The sequence below is a fragment of the Neopelma chrysocephalum genome, unplaced genomic scaffold (genome assembly GCF_003984885.1).
Source record: "Neopelma chrysocephalum unplaced genomic scaffold, ASM398488v2 Primary Assembly neopelma1_24, whole genome shotgun sequence".
In the NCBI taxonomy this organism is placed as follows: domain Eukaryota; kingdom Metazoa; phylum Chordata; class Aves; order Passeriformes; family Pipridae; genus Neopelma; species Neopelma chrysocephalum.
Window position 1 is genome coordinate 8593416 of NW_020897693.1, and position 25304 is coordinate 8618719.

The window sequence follows — 25304 nt, forward strand, 5'->3', positions numbered from 1 at the left end:
GAAGCACTGTGGACTTTATTCTCTGGCTGAAGGAACATCAACATTGAAATCTATGCTTGGATCTGGATTTGTTGACACAAAATCCACTGCCCAAACGTGGGGGGTTGGAAGCAGTTTACCTGTTACATTCCCAGTGCTATCTCAGGAACATAACTCCAACGGGCTGGAGCAGTTGTAGTATATCTGCCTGTCTCTTATCTAATGTGTAACCTCCTGGACTGAAGACATAATGTACTGTCTATCCTTTCTGTGATAAAAATAAAGCATATAAAACACACATACACACACACACACACAGAGTCCCTGGCCAAAAATTCCCTTAGGAGAACATACTGTGACTAGATAAGAAGGTACTAGCTGGCACGTAGTTACCTCTTCACTTCCTAACTGGGACACTCAGGGAAGGGTGGAGTTGGTGCTGGTGAGGGGCCATAGGATAAGGGGGACAGAGAGATGTCATTGGATGGATAGAGAGGGAAAAAAAGGACAGTAGAGAACATAGTGAGATAAAAAAGGGCCATAGAGAACGGCTCAGGGGAAAAGAAGTCAAAAGCAGACTGGACATTTTCCAGGCTTTCACAACCCCTCTGGCCAGCTGTAAAATCTGAGCATTTTTGGTCCATGGGCAGAAAACCCTGCTAGTGCTGTCTTGAGGGACCAAATGGGTCTTTGGGGCTCAGAGCATCAAATTCTGTATGAGATAAAACCAGGTCCTGGAAAACTCCTGGAGGGTTGGCATGTGTGTTATGCATACACCGTGTCTAGTTGGTGCTCTACACAGTGCACCCCCTGAAGCTCAACCTTCCTAGTGGGAGCAATCTGGTCTCTTCTGGGAGCTGATTTTTCCATGTCTCCTTTGCTACTGATTCCCTTCAGTGGTCCTGGGCAAATTTGTAGGTGATATCTTCTGCTGAATGGCAGGTGTGACTTGCATCACCTCCTGGGCATATGAGTAGGCTCTGCTGCCAGGTCCTGAGAGCTGTGTCCAACACATCAGAGGCTGGTGGGATTTGGGAAACACTGAAGGAAAGAGAGTTGTGAAGGAAAGGTGGAAGTAAAAGAGAAGGAAAACTAGGATGTTTATGAAACAACCTTGCTGGAGCTCCCAAGCCCAGTCCTGCCAAGGATGCATTTTACAGGTGTATGCACAGTTCAGCTGGCTGGAGGATGGCAGCAGCCCAAAAGATCACCAACTGTGGGCATGGCTATTTGGAAACATTTTCACAACTAACTGGCTTAGACTGGGGTAAAACATGCATTTCCCAAAAGAGGGCATCTCATTTTGACTTTGATGGATGGGCTCAAGTTCCCAGTTAGAATGAAAAGATAATATCTGTGGAAAGCCCGCATATTTCAGAAGAACTTAAATCGTCTTTTTCCTCTGGTGTCTCTGTGGTATTTTTAAGAAAAAGTTAACTCAAATTTTAAGAACTGTGCTAGGATGAAATAGGAAAACATTTGGTTCTGAAAATGTCAATATTACATATTTGGATATTTTCTGTGTGTGTTTTTTTAAACAAACAAAACAAAACATTGAAATTTATACTGGCTTTGCTAAAAATGTCAGTTCCATCAAAATGACATTTTGCAATGAGAAATTTATGCTTCTTTTTGCTGACTGCTTGCACTTTCTCCAGAAAAGGTGTCCGTCTGGGTTATACTGGGAACAAACACTTTGTGTGCATCCAGGGGGGTTTGCACATGCAAAACCCCCTTTGGTTGTTGGTGCCTGCATGGGAATGCACATATCAGGTAAATACAGCTCCTGCTCATGGAGCCTTCACCTGCAACTTGCTTGGATTGAGTGAAGGAGCTTGCGGCCATCTCATGAAATAAATTCAAGAATCTTCTGCCTCAGCCATGTGGATCAACCTTCTTGGGAGGGAGATGCAGCCCTTTACACCTGTGCTGCCAGATCCAGCACTGGTGCCAGCCAGGCCCTGCTGCTGCCCTGCAATAAAGCCACCTGGCATGTGGCCCCTTGGCAGGGCCAAATCTGCACTCACTCTGGGCATTCCAGCAGGAGATTGTGAGAAAGGACGACTCGGGAGCCATCATAAACACAGGTTGCACTGTGAACACCAGTCAGTCTTCAGACCATTCGAGTTAGTGAGGCTTCTCCTGGGAGCTCTTAGTCCTGGCTAACTTGAGGCAGGACCAATTAGAGCAGGGAGTAAATACACTTAGCATGCTCAGGAAAATACATCTAAAGCTGTTTATACACATTCCTCTGGACCAGTCAGCAACAAAAATGTCCTTACAGCTGTTTCCTCCTTTCCTTCTTCCCTCTCTCTCTGTGCCGCTTCAAAAATAAAACTCGCTGGCCTCACCTAACCCTTGCTGGGTTTACTCCTATTCACTCCCAAGTCCATCAGGTCTTATGTGCCACCAGCCCCTCAACTGGTAAGCTTCCTGCAGACTTCCTGTGGCATTTTTCTGGCTCCCTTCAACGGTTTTGTAATGTAATAGGAGCCAAGAAGAAAGAGGCTTGCATGTTTCCTTAAAACTGAGGAACTGATGCCTTTTACCAAGTCACCTTCATCACCTCCAGCCACCTTCGTCATCAGACTGGGGCTTTGTGTACAAAGTGCACTTACTCGGTACTAATGGCCCACTGACAGCCACTGCCAAAGCAGTAATAGCCGTGGGGGACTACTGCCTAACAAGGATGAGGTGATGGTGCCATGGCCACAGGGACATTTTTCAGGGAACAGGGAACCAGGATCTCATGTCCTAGACCACTGCCCTACCCACAGGGTCATTCTTCTCCCTCACTGATATCACGCTTGATTCAATCCGCGTGTTTCATGATTGGTCATGTTAACTACGTGGTACTTTTCCTGTTTTCCGGGTGGGGGACCGAGACTTTTGTAAGGGAACGCCAGCTGAATGATATGGTTATGCAACATAAATAGGGTTTAATCCTAAAGCAGAATCTTCCCATTCAGTTTCACAGTGAACCAAGACTTTATTTCATCAGAAAAGTGAGGTACTCTCATTTGGACTTAATATCAGAAGGATTTTCTCTTCAAAGCCAAGATAAAACCTGAACATGACTAAATTCTCTAGGAAAAAATAAAAAAAAAAATTAAATCTGGACAAGATCAGTTGAAATTATTTACTTTATATTTTATATTATGTGTTGCACCACATTTTAAAATATTATTCCAGGATTTTAAAAGTAGCACTTTGCATCCTAAAAATGTCTCAAGACATTTGGAGTTTTGACAGAACTGCATTCTCCAAAGGAAACCCCATTCTTCCTGTGTTTGCCCTACCAGCTATTTGGCGATTTCATATGTAGTACAGCTAAGGAGTGAAGCACCAACTGCCCCAGCCAACCACCCACAAAGCAAAACTAATTCTTGTGTTCTCTTCCCAGTGACAGAGACATGGACACGTGAGACTAGAAGATGTCCACACAGTAAGAAACAAATTGTAACTAGATCAAGGTCTTTGCCAAGAGAATTTAAGCCGCACAATTATACCTGTCTTCCAAACAAAAAACATTCCCTCTGAAACAATGCTTGAAGGCCATCTAGATGATCAGACAGCCAGCAGACTCCATCAAGAAAAAAGACCATTTTTATATGTGTCAAGTCAACCAGCAATGCAGCACAATGACGTGTCCTAAAGTGATTCGAATCAACCAACACTGCCTAGAAAAGCAGATGGCAACGTGTGGCACAGCAAGACTTGTAGCCATCCTGCAGGAGTACCTTTGTGATAGGAAAACTATTCAGTCGCTATTGAACATAAGTAAAGGAAAAAGAGCAGTCTTGCTGGAAAGGTGGGATTCAGTGAAATCCTTTAGTGCCTTTCCTTGAAAATTTTCAATTATTTTTCTTTTATTGGAAATCTGAAAAGCCTTAAAGTGAAAGATCTTTAACATGAAAATGGATCTTTCATTTTCCAATGGAACCTGTAAATTTCCATGGAATAAGTCAATGAAAACAAACATTTTGTCACTTACATCAACATTTTCCAGGAAGGAGGGAGAGAAGGGGAAACATTATTTTTGACAAGGTCTACTGATTGGCAGAGCTCTTTAATAAATAGATCAGGCCAGAGTGCATGACTCCAGTCCACATGGCAGAACTGTTGGTCCTTGAAAGGCTGATAGAGATCTTGTTGGCTGAGTTTCCCCCTGTGGTTGACAGAGCATTAGCTAAAGACAGGATACAGGCAACCAGTCCTGCTGAGAATGACTGCATGCCAAACCAGTGGCTGGCAAGATCTCTAAAGGCTTAATGACAGAATGCAAATGCTCACATAGAGACCTGATCAGCAGAGAATTTGCTAGCTGGGGAACTGCAGGCTAGCCACATACCATAACAGGAGTTTGCTCTCATAGGGTGAGAAAAAAACATAATAAAAAAGAGAGAAGTTCTGCTCTGCAAGTATTTCCAAGGTGGCTATAACCTTTCTCCAAAGAGACAAATCCAACATTAAACACCAGGAGAATAAATCAGCTGCAGAGACTGGCAAAAGGCTGAGAATCTAAATTACAGCAAGGTCAATAGGAAGCAGGGGGCTGCTCAGAGGGAGCCAGAGTGAGAAATTCAGCACATCTGGTAAGTACAAAGCAACGCCCTTCAGGCAAACTCAGCCCCCCAGCCCACCCCTATGCAGTGCCTAGAACTCAGCAGAGGGAACAACACACACAGAGATGGCTGTGGGGAGGTCCTGTCTGAGGGAAATCCGTCTGCAAGAGGGTGGAGGGGGGAAAAGAAAAAAAAAGGCAGGTGAATAAATGAGAAGCAGCAGTGTTAAGATTGTGCAGCTCGTGTGGCTGCCTGAACAGATGTGAGCTGCTGCCTCTGCTGGCTCAAGGGGTGCTCTCCTGCTCCGGAGACACATCTCCTTGGCATGGCTGCATGGCTACATGCATGCCACTGGCATGGTTGCATGGCATGGCCAGCTCCACCACAAATCTTTCACGAGAGCTCCAGGTCAGTCATGTGCATCCCTGCCCGTAAGGTGCAACGCTCTTTGACAGCCCTCTGCTTCACAGGCCTTCCCAGGACTTCAAAATTGATGCAGGGAACCCTTAAATCTCCTCTAAATGTCTGTGTGGAGCTGGCAGGACTGAGAATTGGCAGAGGAGGGAGTCCAAGCAGATCTCTGGAGAAGAAAATAGAAGAGTAGCATGCAGCTGATTTTCCTGTTGATTTGGAAAGACTTCCCAACCGAGCATCCTTTGAATGTGTAATGAGTGGATTGCAGCCCAGAACCATATTTACAAGAAAATGTCCATAAAACCTGTATAGGCTCAGAATGTACATGCAGAGTTATGGCATGGAAAGCAAGCTGGAATCCAGGGCAAATATCAGGAAAAACAAGAATAGAAAAGGTTTTGTTGGAGACAAAAGTAGGTCAGGTACTGATGCTGTTTTGGGGGATGTATGAGAGAATCATAGAACATGCTGAATTAGAAAGGGACCCACATGGATCATCGAGTCCAACTCCTGTATGGAGGCACCATTAGCTGGCATTGCAATGCAGAGCTTACTTGGGCTGTGGGACCACCAGAGCTTTGGTAGTCAGGCTCCCCTGGAAGCATCACTGATGTCTGCACATCAGTGGGGTAAGCTCTGCTCTGCTGGGGTTCAGTCAGACACCCCTGTAGGAATGCTTCCCAGTACATCAGCATTTTGATTTGCTCTTCAGTTCAGATGGTGCCAGATCAATCCTTTGACCTCTGCCTGGGTTTAGACTCGTGTTTACCACGATGTAAAAAAGAAAAATTCGAACACTGAATACCCAAATACCCCAAAGATTGCAAAGTGTTGTCAACACTTACTAGTATTTCATTAACATTTGAATACTTTACAGTATAAGTCCCTTTTAACAGTTCATAATTTTTTTCTTGCATTATTTTTGTTGCTATTTATCACCGTATCTAAGGAGATTGTCCTTTGTAAATTAACACAGAAGAATATGGGAAGACAAATAGCCTTTGAGGGTGACATGGATGGTACAGGAAAAATAAAAAGAACTATAATATGCTAAATTAAAAGCTAAATTAAATCTGGAGTTCTGGAGCTTGTACTTGATAGTGGTAAGGAAAGTGCAAGAAACCTTGCAGATGGCAGCTCTTAAGTGATCTATAGGAGAAAGTCTTTTCCAGTGCCCCAAGGGAGCAAATAGTGATGTTGTGTGTCCCTCCCACTGCTCCCAAACATAGGTGTTAGTACAGTGAAAAGCTGCTGTTATTCACAAGGGTGTCACCCAGCATAGAAGAATGCTGGGAATGGATCCTTTCTCCCCAACTCTTCAGCCCAGCTTTGAACTAGTTCAAGGTATTGGAACACCAGCATGAGAGTAATATGTATATTTAAATATATAGAAACATATAAGGATATCTTTGCATTATTTAAATATGAACATACTTATATATTTACATTACTTTTTTGTTCAGCTGTGGCTCACACTGCTGACCTCTGCTTAGCCCACCCCACAATGACCAACTGAAACAGTGGCTCAGGTGACTGCTTTGCTCAAGGATTTGGAGGAAGAGGAGAGCTGTGGCCATCCTCCCAGAGAAACTCTCTGCATGGGGAAGGGAGAGCAAGGGCAGAAGCTGAGCTCAGCATCACCAGGACAAAGCCAGTTGGGGTCACAGTCCAGCTTGAAAAGCTTATAAAGAAACATTTATAAGTTTTATAGAGTGGATTTAAAGCTGGCCATGGATGTAGTGACTAAAGCTGTAATCCTCAGAGGTATTTAGGCATTTGATTCCCCCGTCAAGCCAAACCTTTGAGGATCTGGGATCCAGTGCAAGAACTTTCTACCTAGATAAGCATGAATAATAGTTTGGGTAAAAGTACTAGGCATGTGGCCCTCAGGCCAACTCCTGATGGATGTGGTCCTACTTAATGGCTTAAATGTTCAATAAGGTGGGTCCCAATTCCTCAAGGCCTCTCTGAACTGCGTGGATTTCCCATACAGTCTCAACGTGTGCTTGTCTCTGCCTTTGCCAGCTCTACCATCCCCCTGACCTCCTGTTCCCACGGCAAGGCTGAGGTTTTGCAGCACTAAAGAGGGAGCAGGGAGACTTCCTGGGAAGACAGAAAGATATAGACAAATGCAGAGGTGAGTAAAGATCAGCTCAGTTAAGGGACTCAATCAAAGAGCTGCTATAAGGTAGGACGGTAGGTGCATCTTGGAGGTGAAGAGTCATTAAAGTACACAGACAATGGAAACATTTTAATTAGAAGCGGCTATCCCCTCTTCTAGTGAAATATACTATTTGGCTAAAGTTGACATATCTCTGTGGACCATTTCAGTTTCAATTAGTTTTATAAGGAATCTCTTTCTTGGTAAAAAGTAGAGTAAGAGACTGACTGATGCTGGTTAGCTGGTGTTTAGGACATTGGCCACACTTCAAATCCCTGTTCTGCCTGATTCAGAATGATTTCAAAAACCTCTGCAAGCAGAAAAAAAATGAGGCTGAGAGGTGATGGTTTAAAAAGGCTGCATTGGAATGTTTAAAATATGTCAAAACCTTTCTTTCTTTCTTTTTTTTTTTTTTTTGAATGGGAAATTCATCAAACCTGACACTTCCCATGGAGAGTTCTGGCTCCAATGAATCAGTATATTTGGACACCCCTTGATTCCCCCCCCTTCATCACCATTCCAGCCAAATATTCCTGGCTGGTTCTAATTATACAGCCATATATTTTTATACACACACACACAACCAGTGCGTACACATGAAGGCTCAGAAATCACAGATCGGACAGGGAGGAAAGCGTTGATAAGACTTTAGCTGTTCCACAACACAAAAAAAAGTCTGAGAACCCTTCCCCTCCCTCTCTTCACCTCATCCTCCCAGGAAAAGCCCAGCAGCAGAGGCAGTGGGCTCCGCAGATGGCAGCCACATGCACTGGCTGGCTGAGTCCCTGTCTTGACATTTCTACACTTCTCTAGTGCCCTCCTCAGGTTTTGCAGAAGTTCACCTTCCTCTAGACGTGAAGTTCACCTTCCTTTAGATGCAGGACTGCATCTGGCCCTGCTGTCCTGCTGCCAGGCATCCAACACCCTTGAGGGAAGGTGAGAATTGGTCCTTTCCACACCCAATGAGAGGCTGGGGAACTGGAGAAGCTCAGGGAAGGCAATGTCCTCGATGATGAAACAACATCAAGAGCTTCAGTACTTCAGTGTGTGCTTACAACCCTGTGCTTACAACTTTCTGCCTTAAGTCCTGGCATCCCCAGTGAAAGCCAAGGGCACTCAGCACCCAACAGGCATCCAGCAGCTCTCAGGATCAACACATAGTTCAGGGCTGTTCAAACAGGGCTGGTAGAAGGCATTACCTGAGCCCAAAGCTGCTGATAAGGTTTCAGTGGGGCTTCCTACACCACGTGCACTAAGAGCGACCCTCTTAAGGAAAGGGAGCAGGGCAAAGGGTTTTCTCTGCAAATGATGAAATGGTTAAAGTTGAAAACAAACAGGCCACCCAGCTCTCCCTTTAACCCTCCTGCATCAGAAAGACCCGAGGGCCAGCCAAATCTACCGGTTCTAGGAAATTATTAAAAAAAAAAAAAAAGACATACACACATTGGGGGGTGGGAAGACCAATCTATTTTCACAAGAATCTGTCCTTGATTAGAGCAGAAATATGGCAGTGCGGAAAGAACCGATTATTCAGCAGAGTGTTCAGAAGAACAAATAAAAAAAGAAAAAAAAAAGACATATTTGTTCAGGGTGTGATAGAGAGACTTCCAAAGCGCATGGAGACAATTGGAAATTACGTCTATTGAAGCGGAGGCATTTGCCGCTCAGGGTGAGGAATCAAAGGGCAAATCCCGGGGAGGCAGGAGGGTGGGGTAGCCACCCCCGGGTGGGCAGTGACAGACAGGCTCGAGCGTGTGACCTCTCATAAAATCCTTCCAGGGGGCTTTCACATATTGTGTGGAGCATAAACTGATTTCCACACACAGAGATTCCTAATGAAGATGTCCTTCAGGAGGCAAGGGGAGGAGACGGGGTAATGAAACCAGCCTGTTTGCCAAGCAGACACTTACCCCCATCAAAGATGGCACGGATGTAGAATGGAACATGTGAAGGGATGGGAAAAAATGCTGTTGACCTCAACACCATATAATAAAAAAAAAACCTCCATGTGAATTACATTCGAACTCCCTGAACACCAGAGGCTTGAGGGAAGGTCAAGGGTCTGCACTCCCCAGGTTTCTTATTGCAGACCAGACCTGGGCAGTTTCACGGAGTGCCTCTGGTTGAAAAGCAGTTATCATCTGCCTCAGACTGACCTGGTCAGAGTTTGAACCACTCTGAACAGAGATTTATTAACCCTCGCAGTCAGAGATCAATAAATAGCTTCCTTTCGAGCAGGCAAACTGCCTGGAATACAAAAACATGGAATGAGCCTACCACCAATATGCTCCTCCCCCCATCCAATAAAAGGATGCTCTAATTCCCCAACAGACAGCAATTTCTAATTTCTACAGTGATTTGAAGCCTATTCACAGCACATCCAGGGCCCTGGATCCCCACCATATGGAGTATGATTTTTAGCTATATGATATGTACACTTCTCTGGGGTCATTTGGAAACTATCCATACTTAGACCCTCATCATCTCCTCTGCTGAGTGTATGCTACTCACTCAGTCTTACTGTGCTGGTACACCAGTGAGATTTATGTGCAGGAGAAGAAAGAGTAGATGATATTCTTCAGGGACAAAGGCACCCAGTGTTTCATCTCTCCAATTGTTTATTTATTGGAAGAAAGCGTGAAGGCTTACTTTAAAAATAATAATAAAAAAACCCAAAACATTTTTCAGGTAAAAGTCAAAACCACAGTGCTGGCATACTTGTTCTCAGAATGGATAAGTGAAATGTGGGGAAAAGAAAGATGCTCTAACAAACAAGGTGCCACAGGATCTTTTCCATCAGCTCCAGTTAGTAGTTCTGCTTGATTCCGAAAAAGACAAATCATTAGATTTTTATCTGTACTCATAATGTATTTCAAGATTTCCTAGCCATGCCTTTAAACAAAGAGATGAAGCTCCTGGCTCAAGAATTCCCTGAGCTGCAGACCTCATACACTGGAGTCCCCACTGGAGACTCCATCATCTTCCGCTTCAAAGCTCCCCTGTGCATTTTCTGTCAGCCATAGGCGATTGTTTGGTGTGGACCTTCACACCAAGTCATCCCTAACTTATTTCCCAATTGTTTCCTATGTGTCATTATTCTTACTCATTGAGTCCTGTCTCACATAATTCTGTTTACAAATCCTTCTGGCTGCCTCTAAGCTCCTTAACACATCTCCACCTCCCAAATATTAAATACTCTATTTCAGAAAAGTTTAAGGGTTCACGCAGGTGGAAATTGTCAGGAATAGCTCCCTGTTACTCACTCTTCAAAGGCTACACAGGGCTGTGACATCATAAGAAAACCCTTCCTGGTAAAATCAGATCACAGATTTCAACAGTCAGTGTTTTAAGACACATCCAAGCTGGAGCTAGAGCTTGGCACAGAAGACTCTCTTCCTTATAAAATTTTTTGAAACTTCAGTTGATGTTCCTCTCCATATCAGAAAGAAAACTGGAGGGAAAGTTCAGAACTGTTCACAGATCATGATTAAAAAAAAATAAAGAAAAGCAAACCAAAACCTGGTACAGATAAAAATAATTTTGAAATATTTGATTTGGACTTTTCCTCACTGTTTAATCTCTTTTTTCTACTATAAATTAAGTTAAATTTTAAAACGAAATGTTATTTCAATGTAGAAAATCTCCAAACTTCTAATCATAAAAAAAAAAAAAAAGAAAAAAAGATTTTAGAAGACTTGCAACAATTTTATAAGCTGGAAAATCTGTTAAAATGATCCCATTTCCCACAAACAACTGCATTTTGAATATATTTGTCTTTTGTGTCAGAATAAAACAGGTAAAATAGAATTTCCAACCCATTCTAGAAGTAACACTTTAAAAGTGAGATATGCACCAAAATAAACTTTCAACTTTGCCCAGCCCCTGAAGCTGCTTGGATCCAAGAGCGTCAGTCAAAGAAACTGGTGGATCCAGGAGTGTTGATGGGGGAAAGAGAGAGGGTCTGAACTGAACAAAAATACTTGTGCCAGCAAGTGAGGTTTTCCCTTTCTTTACTCATGTTGGCTGATCCTGCTGCAGAACATGCCCATCAGCAAGGGGATGAGGCACAGAGCCAGGAGCTAAAAGTGGCCAGGGGACCTTGAACAAACACCTTATTCAGCAGAGGCTCAACTGACTGCAGGGGAGCCAGGAGATGTGGCACTTGACTTGACACTGGGCATGATGCACTTTTCTGGTGCATAAATAATGCTGCTTTCTATCAATTTCCACCAGCTTTACAGTGGTTTTTCATCTTCGTTCAGTTCTCAACTATATCTGACACTTTGTAAATTCTAAAAATTGATCCATTTGGGGCATAAGGGTTGAGGAAAAGAAAAGGGTCAGCAGATAGCATGCAAGCCAGCTGTTGATGTAGGGGGAGGTTGCCAAATAGCTGCTGAGGGATGGGACAGTGGTGTGGCAGTCATTTCTCCTTCAGCAGAGCTGGCAAACAGAGACAGAACATATCCAGACTTGCACATGAGAGCTTCCAGGATTCATTGTCCCTGACATCTTCTGCTAGAAATAGAGAGACACTCTGGAAACTGCATCTGTGTTGAAAGGCCATTACTGTACCACCTTGGCTCTGCGGTGTGCCTCTACTCCTTTCCACTGTCCTCCCCTGTGCCAGAGACCTATACTATCTCCTGGTCATTGCTGAGAAGGTATCCACATGCCTTCTCAACAACAACTAAAATAATTGGGATCAAAGCAATGATTAGGAGAAGAAATTTTCAGGTTCATTTTACATGAAAGTTCAGGTTTTTCTGTGATTGTAGCAGCTCCTTTGGCCACTAAAAATAATCAAGATTTCAGGGTCTGACATGTATTGCTTGCACAACTCATATTTACAGTACTAGGACTAGTAGCTCTATGATAAACACACAAGTTCATCATGGTAAAGACCTTTTGGGTGAGTGGTAGAGAACTCAGTCAACTGCCAACCCCACTGGAGGCATGGAAAAGAAAATGTCCAAAAGACCACTCCATCAAATTTTCTGGGGTCATTGTGCATGTTGCCTGATCAGTGGAGACCATAATGAAAAACAGGAAAGAGCTCAAACATTGAAGGAACATGCCATATTACATAAGACCAAATGGCTATGTAGTGCAGTAATTTGGGTCTGACAGTAACTGGTAGCAGGTATGCACGGAAGAATGTAAAGAACAACAGTATAGAGACCAAGCAGAAATGGGTGTTTGTGTCCCTTGTCCTTTAGATATATCAGGGCACATTAGAGAACCTCCTCCTGCCCTGGGAAAAAAAAAAAAGACACTAGGGAAATGTGCTCAGTGACAGTGAAGAAAATGTTATAAATTACTTGGAGCCTGCCTCCCACTAACCATGGGGCAAGACATTTCATGTAGGCTGTGCCTCAGTTGACACCATGAGATAGAGATATTGCATCACTGCAGGATGGAGACAATGAAACCATGTCATGACTGGAAAGTCCTGAGGTGTGAGGGATGAGGACCAGATGGGACCATTCCAGATGGGTAGGATGTATGAGTGTCCCCTTTCAGTCACTTTCCCTTCAGCGTCTGGATTTTAGTCCCAGTGTCATGGAAGTATTGCAAAGACATTGTTCATTATACAAATAACTCGTGATTGCCATCCATTGTACATCATTTCCTCTCCCTTACATGCTATTTCTTCTTTTTAAGAAAGATAAAAACAGCTGCCCTCATCCAGGCAAGAGGACACAAAACTTTCAGCATCCAGTCAAACCAGTGAATCATGCTTGGGCTCAAGTTGTTATTAATCTGGGGCTGAAACTTGTCTGGATGAATGATTCAAAGAAATGTTGCACAGGGGTAAATTTAGGAAGTTCCTCAAAGCACCTAAGTGTGTAGAGGGAAAAGACATCTATTAAATGGCCCCCCATAAACATTTCACTGAGCTGTAATGTCAAACGTGATTAAGTAACACAAGAGCCTGAGCTCTCCCTATCCAGCTCGCTCTTAGTGAGTAAGAAGAGTTCAGTGTTCTGCAGAGGAGAAAGGAATACTTTTCTTTCTCCCAGCTCAATAAAACCAGGGTTTATATACACAGCACACCAGACTCGAGCATCTTACACTTAAATGTAATACCCAGGGCATATGGAGTGAGCACTAGGCTCTGCCCAAATTGCTTATAAGCTGAGTAAATAAGAGAGGCAAAGGGAGAAGTGTTGCTAAGTGAAGAGCTGAGGCATACATGGGGGTTCAGTGCTTTCAGCAAAGCCCAAGGGAGATTTGGAAGTCCTTCACCCAGTCCCTCACCACCACGATGGGAGCACTGATCACCCTACCAGCCACTGGGTCTGCCGCAGCCATCTACCTAGCTGGTGCTGCTGGGTCTTCAGACCCCTGCTAGCCCTTTCTCTCTGTGGAAAAGCATCATGACTAAATAAATATAATGATTTGCTTTTGTTGTCAGAAGTCAAGTTGTAAACACCTTGCTGATAGATGGGGAGGAATTGTAAGGCCTGAAGAGCCAAACTGTTTCCTAAACTGTGACCAATTTGCGTCACCACTAGACCCTTTTTACACCAAGAGGAAAAGGGGTACTAGATTAAATTCATCTGGGTATTACAGGAATCTCAGCTCTGCTATAGATAAAACCAAGCATCACTTTCCGGTTTTAGGTGGACTATTCTAAGCACTCCTAAACCAGCCTGCCTCAGCATCCCAAAATGCAACCTCTCTGTTGAACATGCCAAGGTTAGCAAGCCAACCTTGTGGTGACTGTGCAGGGGAGGACCTGAGCCAAGACCCCCAGACAATAGTTTCTCTGTCTGAAACTACTCCTGCACTCAAGATCTGAATGTGTGCCTTTGTTGAAGATGTTGTGGACAATCTCAGTATATTTGGCTCAATACAGATGAATTAAAAGAAGTCTAAAGGTTGTTATAGATAAGGTCAGACATTCTAGTGAGGTCTTCCTGGCTTTAAAGCCTATGAACTTATAGGAAGTGGGTATGAAGAAACAGAAGAGAATACTTTGCTGTCTGTTCCATCTCTCTTGATGGGATATGCTCCAACAAAGACAATATTAATCTGTACTGGATGCTCTCATGTGCCTTGTTTCTTGAATTTTCCTTGAGATTCAGTCTGTAGAAACATATATAGCAGCAATTTTCAAAGAGGGCAGAGTTAAGGTTATTTTGACAGTGTAGCAAGAACCATTATATTTCCTACTTTTCAGAAGTTTAAATTTGCGTTGATTTTTTTCATATCCTGCTGACGATTAATCCTCTATGCATTCTGGAACAATGTGAGACACCATTAGGCAATGTTAACTTTGTGCTGAAGTTTTTGGCATAAGGTGCTGCATGCTCTAATCTATTTGCAAATCAAAAGCCAACGCTTTGCACACTTCAGTGAAAAGCCAGAGGCAGCCTGCCCCACTAGAAAGGTCACCAGATTAGGACTCAAGGGAACTCTTCAAAGTTTTGCCACTGATTTACTGTTCAATCTTGGCCAAGTAATCTCTTTTCTTTGTGCCTCTAGTTTTCCTCCCACTCCTTGTGTTTTCCATTCAGGCTGTGAGTTTAGGGCAGGAACAGCCCTCTTTTTTTGTGCTGGTCCTGTGCCTCATACAGCAGGCCTCCCTCTCCAGCATAGCTGGAATATACCTACTAGATGCCACCACAACACAAAGAATTCAGAACCTTAACAGTTTTAAAGAGTTTGGCTTTCACTCACACTATCTTCAGTCTCTCTCACTTGCTTCCTTAGCACAAGCTTTTCAGAAGAGGTACTAGCCACCCACTGAGTGAGTAAATTCCCAGTCAAAGGGTTAAAATAACAAACTCCATTGAATAAAGAGGAGAAAGGTGTTTAAGAGGAACTCAGATCGTATGGTAAACTAGGTACTAGTTAATCAATAGTACCCAAAGGTGAAGGCCATATGGAGGAGCCAGAAATCATTGCACAAGTTAAGCAAAGTTTAGCAAGCCTGATTAAGCAAAGCGTTAACTATTTTCTGTGAAAAGTTTCACCTTTCCTCTAACCTAGCTCTGGAATATATACCTAACTTGTGTGTGACTGACTCATATACTAAAGGGTTCAGTGGAAGTTTTGAGACCAACCCGTGGACAATACTCCTTTATTGCCCAGATAATTCATATACTACATGTTACGTATAATTCTCCTATTCACTGGACTCTCAATCCAAACTCTTCTGGTAAAAGGGCTTGTGGGCAGTTTACTTTCTGTCCAATGACTTCACTGCAAAGGATTTTTCTTCTCTGTTAAGCTTGCCATGTGCAAGCTTTCCTTCCTCTTGTTTCCCTCCTCTTGTTTCCCAGTTTCTGGAAATAATTTGTGGTTTGGAAATGGAAATGCCCTTGTAGGCTTCAAACTGCTTAAAGCCTGCCATACCGGATCAGTTCATTGGATCCATCTAATTTGCTCTCCCCTTGCCAGCCATGACCAGTACCTGGTGCTTCAGAAGACAGCACAACTTCACAGCAGCAACAAGACACCAGCTTTAGACAGAGTCCTTTCTCTGTGAAGAGCTGATAAAGCATCCTTCCCACTTCCACCCTGAACTGCCCAGATTTTCTGAGAGGTTTTCTTGAGGAAACAGCTAAAGGGCCGAGACCCCCCACAAGGATAAAGAGACTTAAGGGGGACAAAGTACATTGACACATATCAAAAGAGGGCTTCCCAAATCATAGCACAACAAACACAGTTCAACCCCTTCCAGGACTGACTTGGCTCGCTTCCCTTCCTCAAAGAAATTGGCAAGCAAATCTTTATTGTAAGAGACAGAACAGAAGCTGGAGGGGAGGTACTGAAATCTGGGGATAATTCACAAAATCCTGGCCTGTGGTGTAGAAGGAAGTTAGTGTTATGTATCTATCATTTGTATTTCTTTTGTTACTGCTGCTAGATTTAAGCAGATATAAGCAACCTAATAATGATCACATCTCATTTTCAGCTAACATCTTTCTTGTCTGCTTTTAAACTAATGGGAAACAGGTGTAACCTAGAACTGACATTTTTTGGCTTGCTCATTCATGTCAAGGTTGTCTTGTGCTTCACAGATATTCTACATACTGTAGCAGGATTATTTTTTCAATTAAAGTACAAGTTAGTATTACAAAGATACCAGATTCAACCTCTTAAAGTCTGCCATTTTGCCCAAAGAGCACCACCATACTTCTCCAAGCCTGGTGACTCCATACGCTCATGCCTCATCTTTTCCCATGGCCAACAAGTAGTGGCAAAGCCACAGAGTTGGACTTTGGTCTCTGTCTCTGAAGCCTTGGCAGAGAACCATGAGGAAGACCACCTGTACTCACCTCAGTCTGAGTTGGGCTTGCATTCATGCCTGTGATGGGTGCACAGAACCAAGGGCGCCACTCTTGGGAGGAGGGAAACTTCAACCAGAGGTCATCTGCCAGAGGAAATGGTGGGATGTGTGGTGTTACATTGCCATCTTGTGGAGAGTTCCCAGTGGAGAGGAATGAAGAAAGATGGCTGACTAATGGGTTGTGGGCTATCTGTGCAGCCAGAACGTGCCCCCATTGTTGTGTGCCCATGGCTGGCCAAGCACTTGTGCCCTTGCTGTGACTGAATGGGCCACTACATGTTGCTGTTTCTCCTCCAAGTGGTGAAGCACAGGAGCTCCATACAAGGCCTGGAGGTCCTATGCATGGGCAACATCATCCCATTGCTCCAGTGCTGGCATTTGCAGACTTGGTATTGAAGTTTTTGTATAGATGTCACCAATGTGAACCAAGAATCTGGTCCTAGCTCAGCCTTCACTGGGTAGGAGTCTGCATTATCACAGTTGCTACTAGCTGTTCCAGTGCTGCTATTGACAAAAGAAGAACATAGCTACACTCTGTGAGTCCAAGCTCCCACAGACTCAAGGAGAGAATGAAGGAAAATGTATTTCCTTTCGTTAAGTGCAGAAAAAGCCTCTTGTGGCAATGCTTTTTATATTAGTGGTATCCCCAGAGAGGTTCAAATACACAAACCCACAACATGCTCCTCCTGTTTGTGTGATGGAGTACTGTGTTGACAGACTGGAAGAGAATTACTGACAAATGCTACCATGTGGACTCTCACAGTGATGCCATGTATTGATTTCTATCTGGTGATGATGTGCACTTTTGCGATTGCATTGACACTATTCTCTCTCTTAAGAATCTGCAGACTGAGTTTTTGGAGTGAAAAGAATTAGCATTGTTTACTATTTACTCAGTACTAGAGGAGGTCTGCAACTTTATGGGCCATAACAATTACAACAAAAAAAAAATCACAGGTCCCTGCCCCAAGGCACTTACCAAGAGAAATTAAACATGACAAAGAGGCGGGCAAACCCTGAGAAGATGGGAAGATGGGTTCCAAGAGCAACAACATATGTAAAGAGACACATAGGTAACTCCTTATTGTCTGAACATCAATTTGAAGAACAGTAATGGCTCTACAGGAGGTAAAATACATCCAGCACTGATTTGAGGGAGCAAGCTGTCCTCCCAGGTTGTCCTCTACCAACCCATCCTGCACTGAATATTTGGAAGTAAATAAGAAAATCCCTCAGCTTTGGGAATTGTGGCAGATCACACAAGTGGGCTGAAATTTTAAAGACCTTGAGAGAGGAACAGTCTTTGATTTCAAGGAAATACGATACCTCCTCAAAGAAAGGGTCACATTCTTTGAAATGCAAGATATGGACAACTATGGAGATATTGGCCAACAACAACAGGACATAAATGCCAACATGTCCTGAGGGGAATAAAGGCAGTAAATTTGAGCTCCAGAGGTTTGCCATGGGATTTTTGCTAAACCCCGGTTAGCAGCAATTCAATGTCTCTTAGAAACAGACCTCCAGAGTCTGAAATTGCTCAGGAGAAGCACAGACAGTCACCTTTCTTTGGACAAAGGTCTATCCTAATAAAGGCAATGGCAGTAGTAGAGTACATTTGTGGGTTTTTTTAATGAGGCGTATAATTTGATATCTCGTGAGATCTTGGTTAAGAAACAAATACTTTGTAGTGTATGGAAATAGTAAGGCATGTATTAGACTTACCAACATGTGTTTCAATGACAGCTTTCAACACATAGTTACTAATGGAGAGGCATTATCGTAAGTGGGACCATTATTAGTAAGATGCCTTAGAACATGGGTTGCTAGTCCAATAAGGTTTAATATTTCCAGTAGTAATCTAGATGACACAAAATCTCTGATAGTGGGATTTGCAGATAGTGTATAAATTACTGAGGTAGTAAAGAAAAAAAGAGGACAAACTGGATTGTGGAGGGGAATACAAGAATTACCTCCCTAAATTATCACAATTCAATATGCGCATTTTACTAGAGTCGAGTGAAATGTATCACACCTGGCAATAAAGGCTGAGACTCAACCCCAGTTTTCTTCTGCCCCTAATACAGGCATTTAAGGTAAGAACACAGTTGGCCTAGGCTTCCTCTACAGTAAATGAAGAAAAGATGGCATCTCTGTGGGGGAAATCTGACCGAAGTTTGAAGGGCTGAAGCCAAGGCCCTATATTCAGGGTGAAAACCTCTGTCTTGTAAAGCTGTGCATAAAGAATATCAAAATTAACCACCTCAGCATGAGACCTCAGTGGAGTGGTTGATCACTAATATGATACTTAGGCGTATAAAAAAGGAATTACCAAGTAGAAACAGGAAAGTGGTTTTGTCCCTGAGTTGGCCACTTTTAAAATCATTAGAAGAATGATATCTTCAGTCTTGGCATCCTCAATTCAGGAAGGATATGGACATTTTAGTGTTCAGAGTAAAGCCACAAAAATGACCTTGCAAGAGAAAACAAGTCTTGCAACCCTATGAGTACAAGCCTTTAATCTACTGCGATTAGCAAAATGTGACTTGATATTTTCTTATGTAGGTACTTTCACATGGAAAAGAGTCCTTACAGACCTTTTAAGTCTTTCAGCAAGAGACGTAAACAGATTCAGAGGGAATTCAGGCTGATGTTAGACAAATGCCACTGTGAAGCAGGATATGATTTCCTCACTGTGCTGGTAGTTTAATACTAAATGTGTAATTAAATCACAAAACATTTGGAGTTTGTCAGACATAAATTGACATTTTAGCACTTTGGTATACATGATTACATGGGAGTACTTAGGTTTAAAAGTATGTGCTTGGACAGTTTTTGCAGAGCAGGTGATGCATGGTAACTCATCACCTTAAGTTAACCTATTCTTGGATCAATGTACTTCATAAAACTTCATTCACTCCATAGCAGCTCCTACAAAAATATTTTGCAACCTAACTACACCCGAGGGGAAAAATACCACAGTCTATTCTTACCTATGGACAAAAGAAAAAGAAGCCTACACTAGGAATAATGGGTTATTAAGAAGAAGAGAAAAACCAAACGGCACATCTTTATATCAAAGCAGTAAAAGTCATATATGGAGGGTGAGGATGGACAGCTCCGTTACTCCAGGGTCAGTCTTCTCACTACAGAAGCTCCACACTCTTCTGAAAAACCTAAATTTAATTTTGTGATCCTAGATAGCCTTATAAATACTGAAATAGTGTCAGCCTGAAGAAGCAACTCTGGTGGATGAGATCTCTCCTTTGTTTGAACGGGTGGTCTGGCAAAACCTAAAGGCATTAATTTCAATGGCAGTTGGTGCATCCTTACAATTATTACAGAAAAAAATGCCAGTTTTACATGCTTCCCTCTGCTCTGGGGCTGCTTCATAAGCCCTCCAAGCCTACAAACCCTTCCTATTCTCTTCCTCCCTGGTTGAGCCTCCAGCTTTATTTCGGATAATCTCAACAAAACAGTTCCACATTCCCTACACATAAATCTGTGCAAGTCGATCATGCAGGGACAACATAAAATAAATGGAATTGAATACCAAGATGACACAGAGATTGTACTTGAGTGTATTATTCATTTCCATATTTAATTCATTACACTTCTCCTCCTTTTTTTTTTTCTTCCCCCCCTTCAATTTATACGGAGCTTCAACACATTTTCCAGCCTGCTGTGCTGGAATGTTGCAGTGTCAAGGGACTTTGCAGTTAAATGTAAGACCTTGTTCTTGTATTGTGCACTGGGCCTTCGTCCTCAGGAAACCGACAGCTCCAAATTAGATAACAACTGGTATATCATCATCTTTGCTAAGTGTTTGCAAAGCCAGGTATGGGGGCAGGAAGGGGGTTTCTTTAGAGTAGGAAAAGAAAGAAACTTTTCTCCTAAGGGATTAAGAACTTCTCTGACCATCCATCTTTGAAGTCTCCTCCTAAATATTTGTTTTTTTCTGATACATGTATTTCTTGACCTGTTCTTTTGAGCTGGGAGAAGATATTTGCCTGAGGGCTCTCAGCAGGGTGTGAAGAGCAGAGGAGTTGTGGATCAGAAAGAGGAAAAGATGTCTTTTCAGGGGAGTGAGCAGGAAGAAATCCAGAAGCCAATTTCCTTTTGCACTTCAGCAGTGATCATTCATTATTCTTTAAGGGTTAACCTTGTCTGGAAAGCCCATGGGAGGAAGCATACACTGGTTGGTTGCAGGGACCGGATAGGATGACTTAATACAACATGTTTTCTTTTCTAGTCCTGATTCCCATGATTTTGTAATGAGCCAACCTTGAATCAGCTAGTGAAATTTCCCTTCCCTATTCTTTAACTCTTCTCTAAATTCACCCTCACACTTCTGGAATGATTTGAAGTTTTACATTATCCTCCAATAAGCAGAGAAAGGTGCTGACTTCTCTCCTCTGCTTAGGAGACAATGCTGTGCTTCTCACATCTCAGCTTCAGCCCTGAGCAGTTTCTACCTCAACCCAGTTGATGTTCCACTTGAGTGCTTTTTTCTTATTTTTGCTCATCTGTGTATGAAGTCATACAGTTCCATGGTTTCATGTTGACGCATGTAAAAGCGAAAACCAAAATACTTAATCCTAGCCAGATGAAAGGAAGGGAAAAAACCAAAACAACCAGCCTGAGTCTTCCACACTCCTGTTTGGTACATTTTTCTTCTGAAGCCAGCTGTTTGACAGATGGTTTTAAAAGTGAAGTTGTGTTCCCTACTCTTTGATAGGCTGAGGGTCCCATTCTGTTTGTTCTCTTTTAGTCTGGAAAACTGCAGAAACAACTGGATGTAAGTCACTGTTGTTGAGGTTAGCAACTTCACTGTACAGCGAAAAAAACCACTGCAGCGACATAGGGATATGTCACTATGACTGAGGATAGAACAGTCTAGATCTGAAAGCAAATTAGGATAGGGAGGAGAAGCAAGCCTGAACAGGGCTTTTTCAATTGCCTTTCCTGCTCTTACAATGTTCTCAAGCTTGATTTTTGCATGGTAGGAGCTCAGTGAGAACAAAAATTTCTGTGACCTTAAAAAATGATGTTGCTCTCTGAGATCAGTGGGTTGCAGGTTTTTTTCAGTATATCTGATTTCTTCTCCCCTCCTCCCCCCACCCCCACCCTGTGTCGAAGAGAGAATTGCTAAATCTCCAAACATTTTTCAAGCCAGCAAATTTAGTTAGATCAGTTACTATACCTTATTTCAATAATTCCAGGGTGTTCTGCTTTGGTCTTTTGACTTAAACTCACCAGGGTCCCAGACTCTGTCAGCCTCTGTTCTCTGCCCCTTCCATGACTTCCATACAGTTGGTCAGGCTCCTTCCCCTCTTCATGGCCTCCTCCCATTCCTAAATGTCTTCCTAACAGCTGTATTTTTATGGAAACTCTGAATAACCATCTGTTTTACACCTTCCCTTGACCTCCTCCTCCTAAACAGATCTCCACAATTTTGGTTGAAGGAACAATTAACCCTAACCCTAACCATTCATAATACCATCAACAGCTACCTGCTCTTTCGTCCTCTTGGAGGCCTCTCTGTTCCCCACCCCAGTGTCTGTGGTTCACCTGATGACATCACCACCTATTCAAGGCAGGAATATCAGATTCATATGTATGCTCAACACACCATGAAAGTGCAAGGGGCTGACATCAAGGGTAAGAATCCATTAGATTAATATTTCTACTGACCACAGTAAGGAGAACCATCACTTGGGTAACAGTAAAACAAGGGGACCAAGGAGAATGAAGATAAGAATATCAGTGGTTTTGGCTTCTCTCTTCATTCAGCCTGCCATTCAGTCTTGAGCAAGCATCTTCTCCACCTTTCTAGTCTTTTCAGGCAAGGGCTGTCTGTTATTTTGTGCTTGCATGTCATCTGTGCTACCCAAAAGGCAGTTCCGGGTCAGTAAGTGTCAGTGTTGTACTAGCACTCATTATGGAGACAGGAGGGACAGAGAGATGGAGAGGAAAAGTGATAGTGAGTGTTTGTGGGATTAAGAATGGACAAGGGTGGAGAATAATGGAAAAGAGATGGTGGAAAACTCTCTCAGCACAGCCTGAATGGATCTGTTTCCACAGTGGCATACAGAATTGCCATATGGCCAGCCAACAGCAATTGCTACCCTCCAAGGAAAGATGACACCTGGTATGATGGAAGACTACGGATCTGACACCTCTCTGGCTTTCACTGCACACAGGATTTTTTAAATTGGAAGGTATGTCTTATTTGTTGGCCACTGGAATCAAGAGGACACTGAAGTGAGCCATCTCACATCCACACATTTTCATTATATTTCCACACTGTAGTTTCAAAAGTCTCTCATAACTATGGGGAAAGAAACTACAAATCTCTTCAAGAATATTATGTGACGGTGAAAAATTTATGACACAAGACCTGTTTCCAAATGGTATTTATCACACTTTTAAACTCATCCTCAGTACTAGTAAACAACCTATTTTCCTTCTTGTGGGCTCTTACAGAGCAAACATGGAGCAACCCTGATCAGTGAATCCCGTTTTTCCTTTAATTGACCCACATACAGTTCACTGGCTGAAAGTCTATCGCAAAGCAGTACAAAAGTTACATGGGATCAGCTGTGCTTAAAAGCTTTGTGAAAGTAGTGTATTTTCCAGGAAGTGCTTGAAAAATGAGATGAAAGTTGTTTAGTGTGCAAAGGATTTGCTCCAAAGCCCACTGAAGCTGGTGGAAGGACTTTGATTGATTCCAATGGTCTTCGGATTAGAACCAAGAAGGGAAGAACTGGTGCCAGGCATAGAGGGCAACATGAAAGAAGCCACAGAAAATAAACTTCAACTTTATATACAGTGGGGGAAGTCCTAGCCATACTGCAAATTGTTAAAAAACCTATTGCTCAAATGGTCCGTAGTGGTGAAATGTCCCAGATCCAAACCTTGTCCCTCACACCATGATTCATACAGTGATACTACAAGTCATAGCACATGTTCCTCAACCAGGAGATAAGAAACTGTGCCTCATAAGAAGACAAATCATCTCTTGTGCCTATGAGATGGTGTCTCTGCTGAGACAGCCAGTGTACACCAGCTGTTATGTTTTTCGTCTGTTGTACTACACTGACATTTATTACAGACACTGCCATCAAATGCCAACAGCTGTAGCTCATCGGCCTACGGTTGTTTCTGGTGAAGTGCTTTTCAGATCAGAATATGCCAATCCATCAAACCCAAGACTTTTGATGGGGGGAGAGAGTTCAACCAATTCCCTCTAGTTTTAAATTCCATTTTTGTTTTTAAAATTAAACCACTGGTAATAAAAGAATAAAATACAAAGAAGAAGTCAATATTGAAATCAAATATTTTAGCTGATGTTAGAGGAAAAGGATTCAGAACTTGGGTTTTCATTTTGCAAAAATTTTTAAAATTCTGGCTGTTGGCCCAAGTTTTAAACCTAGGTTTGGTTAAAAAAAAAAAAATCCTGAAAATGTTCACAGGATAGGAAAGTCATTTCCTGCCAACTCTATATTGGCTTACAGTTCTGACGCATGCAAGCTGGATTTGAATTAGCAGATTAGGCCCAGATCCAAAAAGGGACCTAGGCACTTAAAGTGGGACTGAGGTATGCGAGGCCCAGACAAAGGTCCTCCTCAGTCCCTGGAAATTACTGAGCTTTCAAAATTAGTAATTCTGCTTTGGAGCATGCCCAAAAGCACCTCAGCTTTGACAGGCAGTTCCATGCCCACCTACACTCTTCAGCCATACCTTCCCATGTTCCCCTGGAGCATGCCCACCAATGCCAGGGCTTTTCAAACATGCAATGGCAACTCCACTTTCTTCCAAAACACAAACAGAGGAAGAGGTGGTACCACCTTATCATACAATAGCTCAGCGCTTGGAGCACACACCCAGGCAGAGCTGGTTTCCCTCAGCCTGTGAGGACTCAGACCAGCACTACAGAGAGAGACCTGGCCAGAGCCCTCCCTCTTCTTCTCCCTGTACTTCAGTCACGTGCAAAAAAATTATCTTCTTGGCCTTGGTTTCTTCTGCCAAGTTTTGTTTAAATACCTGATCTTGTTATTTTCAATGTGTGAATATATAAAGAATTGTTTGAGGAAAACAGACCTAAAAGCCACATGCTTTCTCCTCAAGAGAATCTTTTGGATTTAAGACATCTCCTAGCCCTTAGCATTGCCTTTGCCTGTCTTGGACATCTCCACAATCAGCATTGGCCCTTCTGTTTCGTATCCTTCCCCACATTTTGTGCATTACGATGAGGCTCTGTGGGTCTCAACCCTTGTACCCTATGACACACATAGGGTCAGTTCAGCTCTCGATCACTTCTGCTGGCTGGCAACTCTGGCAGGAGGACACAGCCTGCTGTCAGGCCCCCGAGCTGTGCAGCCCCACTGTGCTGTTATTCCTGCCTGTGCGTATACAGAGCAGGGAATCAGGCTTCCTTGTTTACATCTTCTCTTTTCTCTTTCACCCCCTCCTTTTTCTCCCCTCCTTCTTAATAAATAATGTTTTTAAAAACAAGTGCCTGCATTTGAGCTCCTGCAAACTCTAGTTTCCTTGGAGAAATGTTTGGGCTCTTTAACTTAAAGAATTTCCGAAACATATAGGAAAGGAATTTCATAAACTGCTCATTGAAAAACATTCCATACATTCCCCTCTCATCCAGAGACACCCGTGTGTGGTCTCCGACAAGGTCAGGTTTGGGGCTACGTAACGGGGACAAAGATTCCAGCACTCGGAAAACAACAGATACCACAGACCAAGGGACGGGGGGTGAAAGGACCTCGTGACTCCCATTGCTGGAGGCTGGGAGACCACCGGAAAGGCAACAGACAGTAAACACTGTACGTTATCCCAGGAAGGAAAATCCCAGCGCAAACCTCCCACA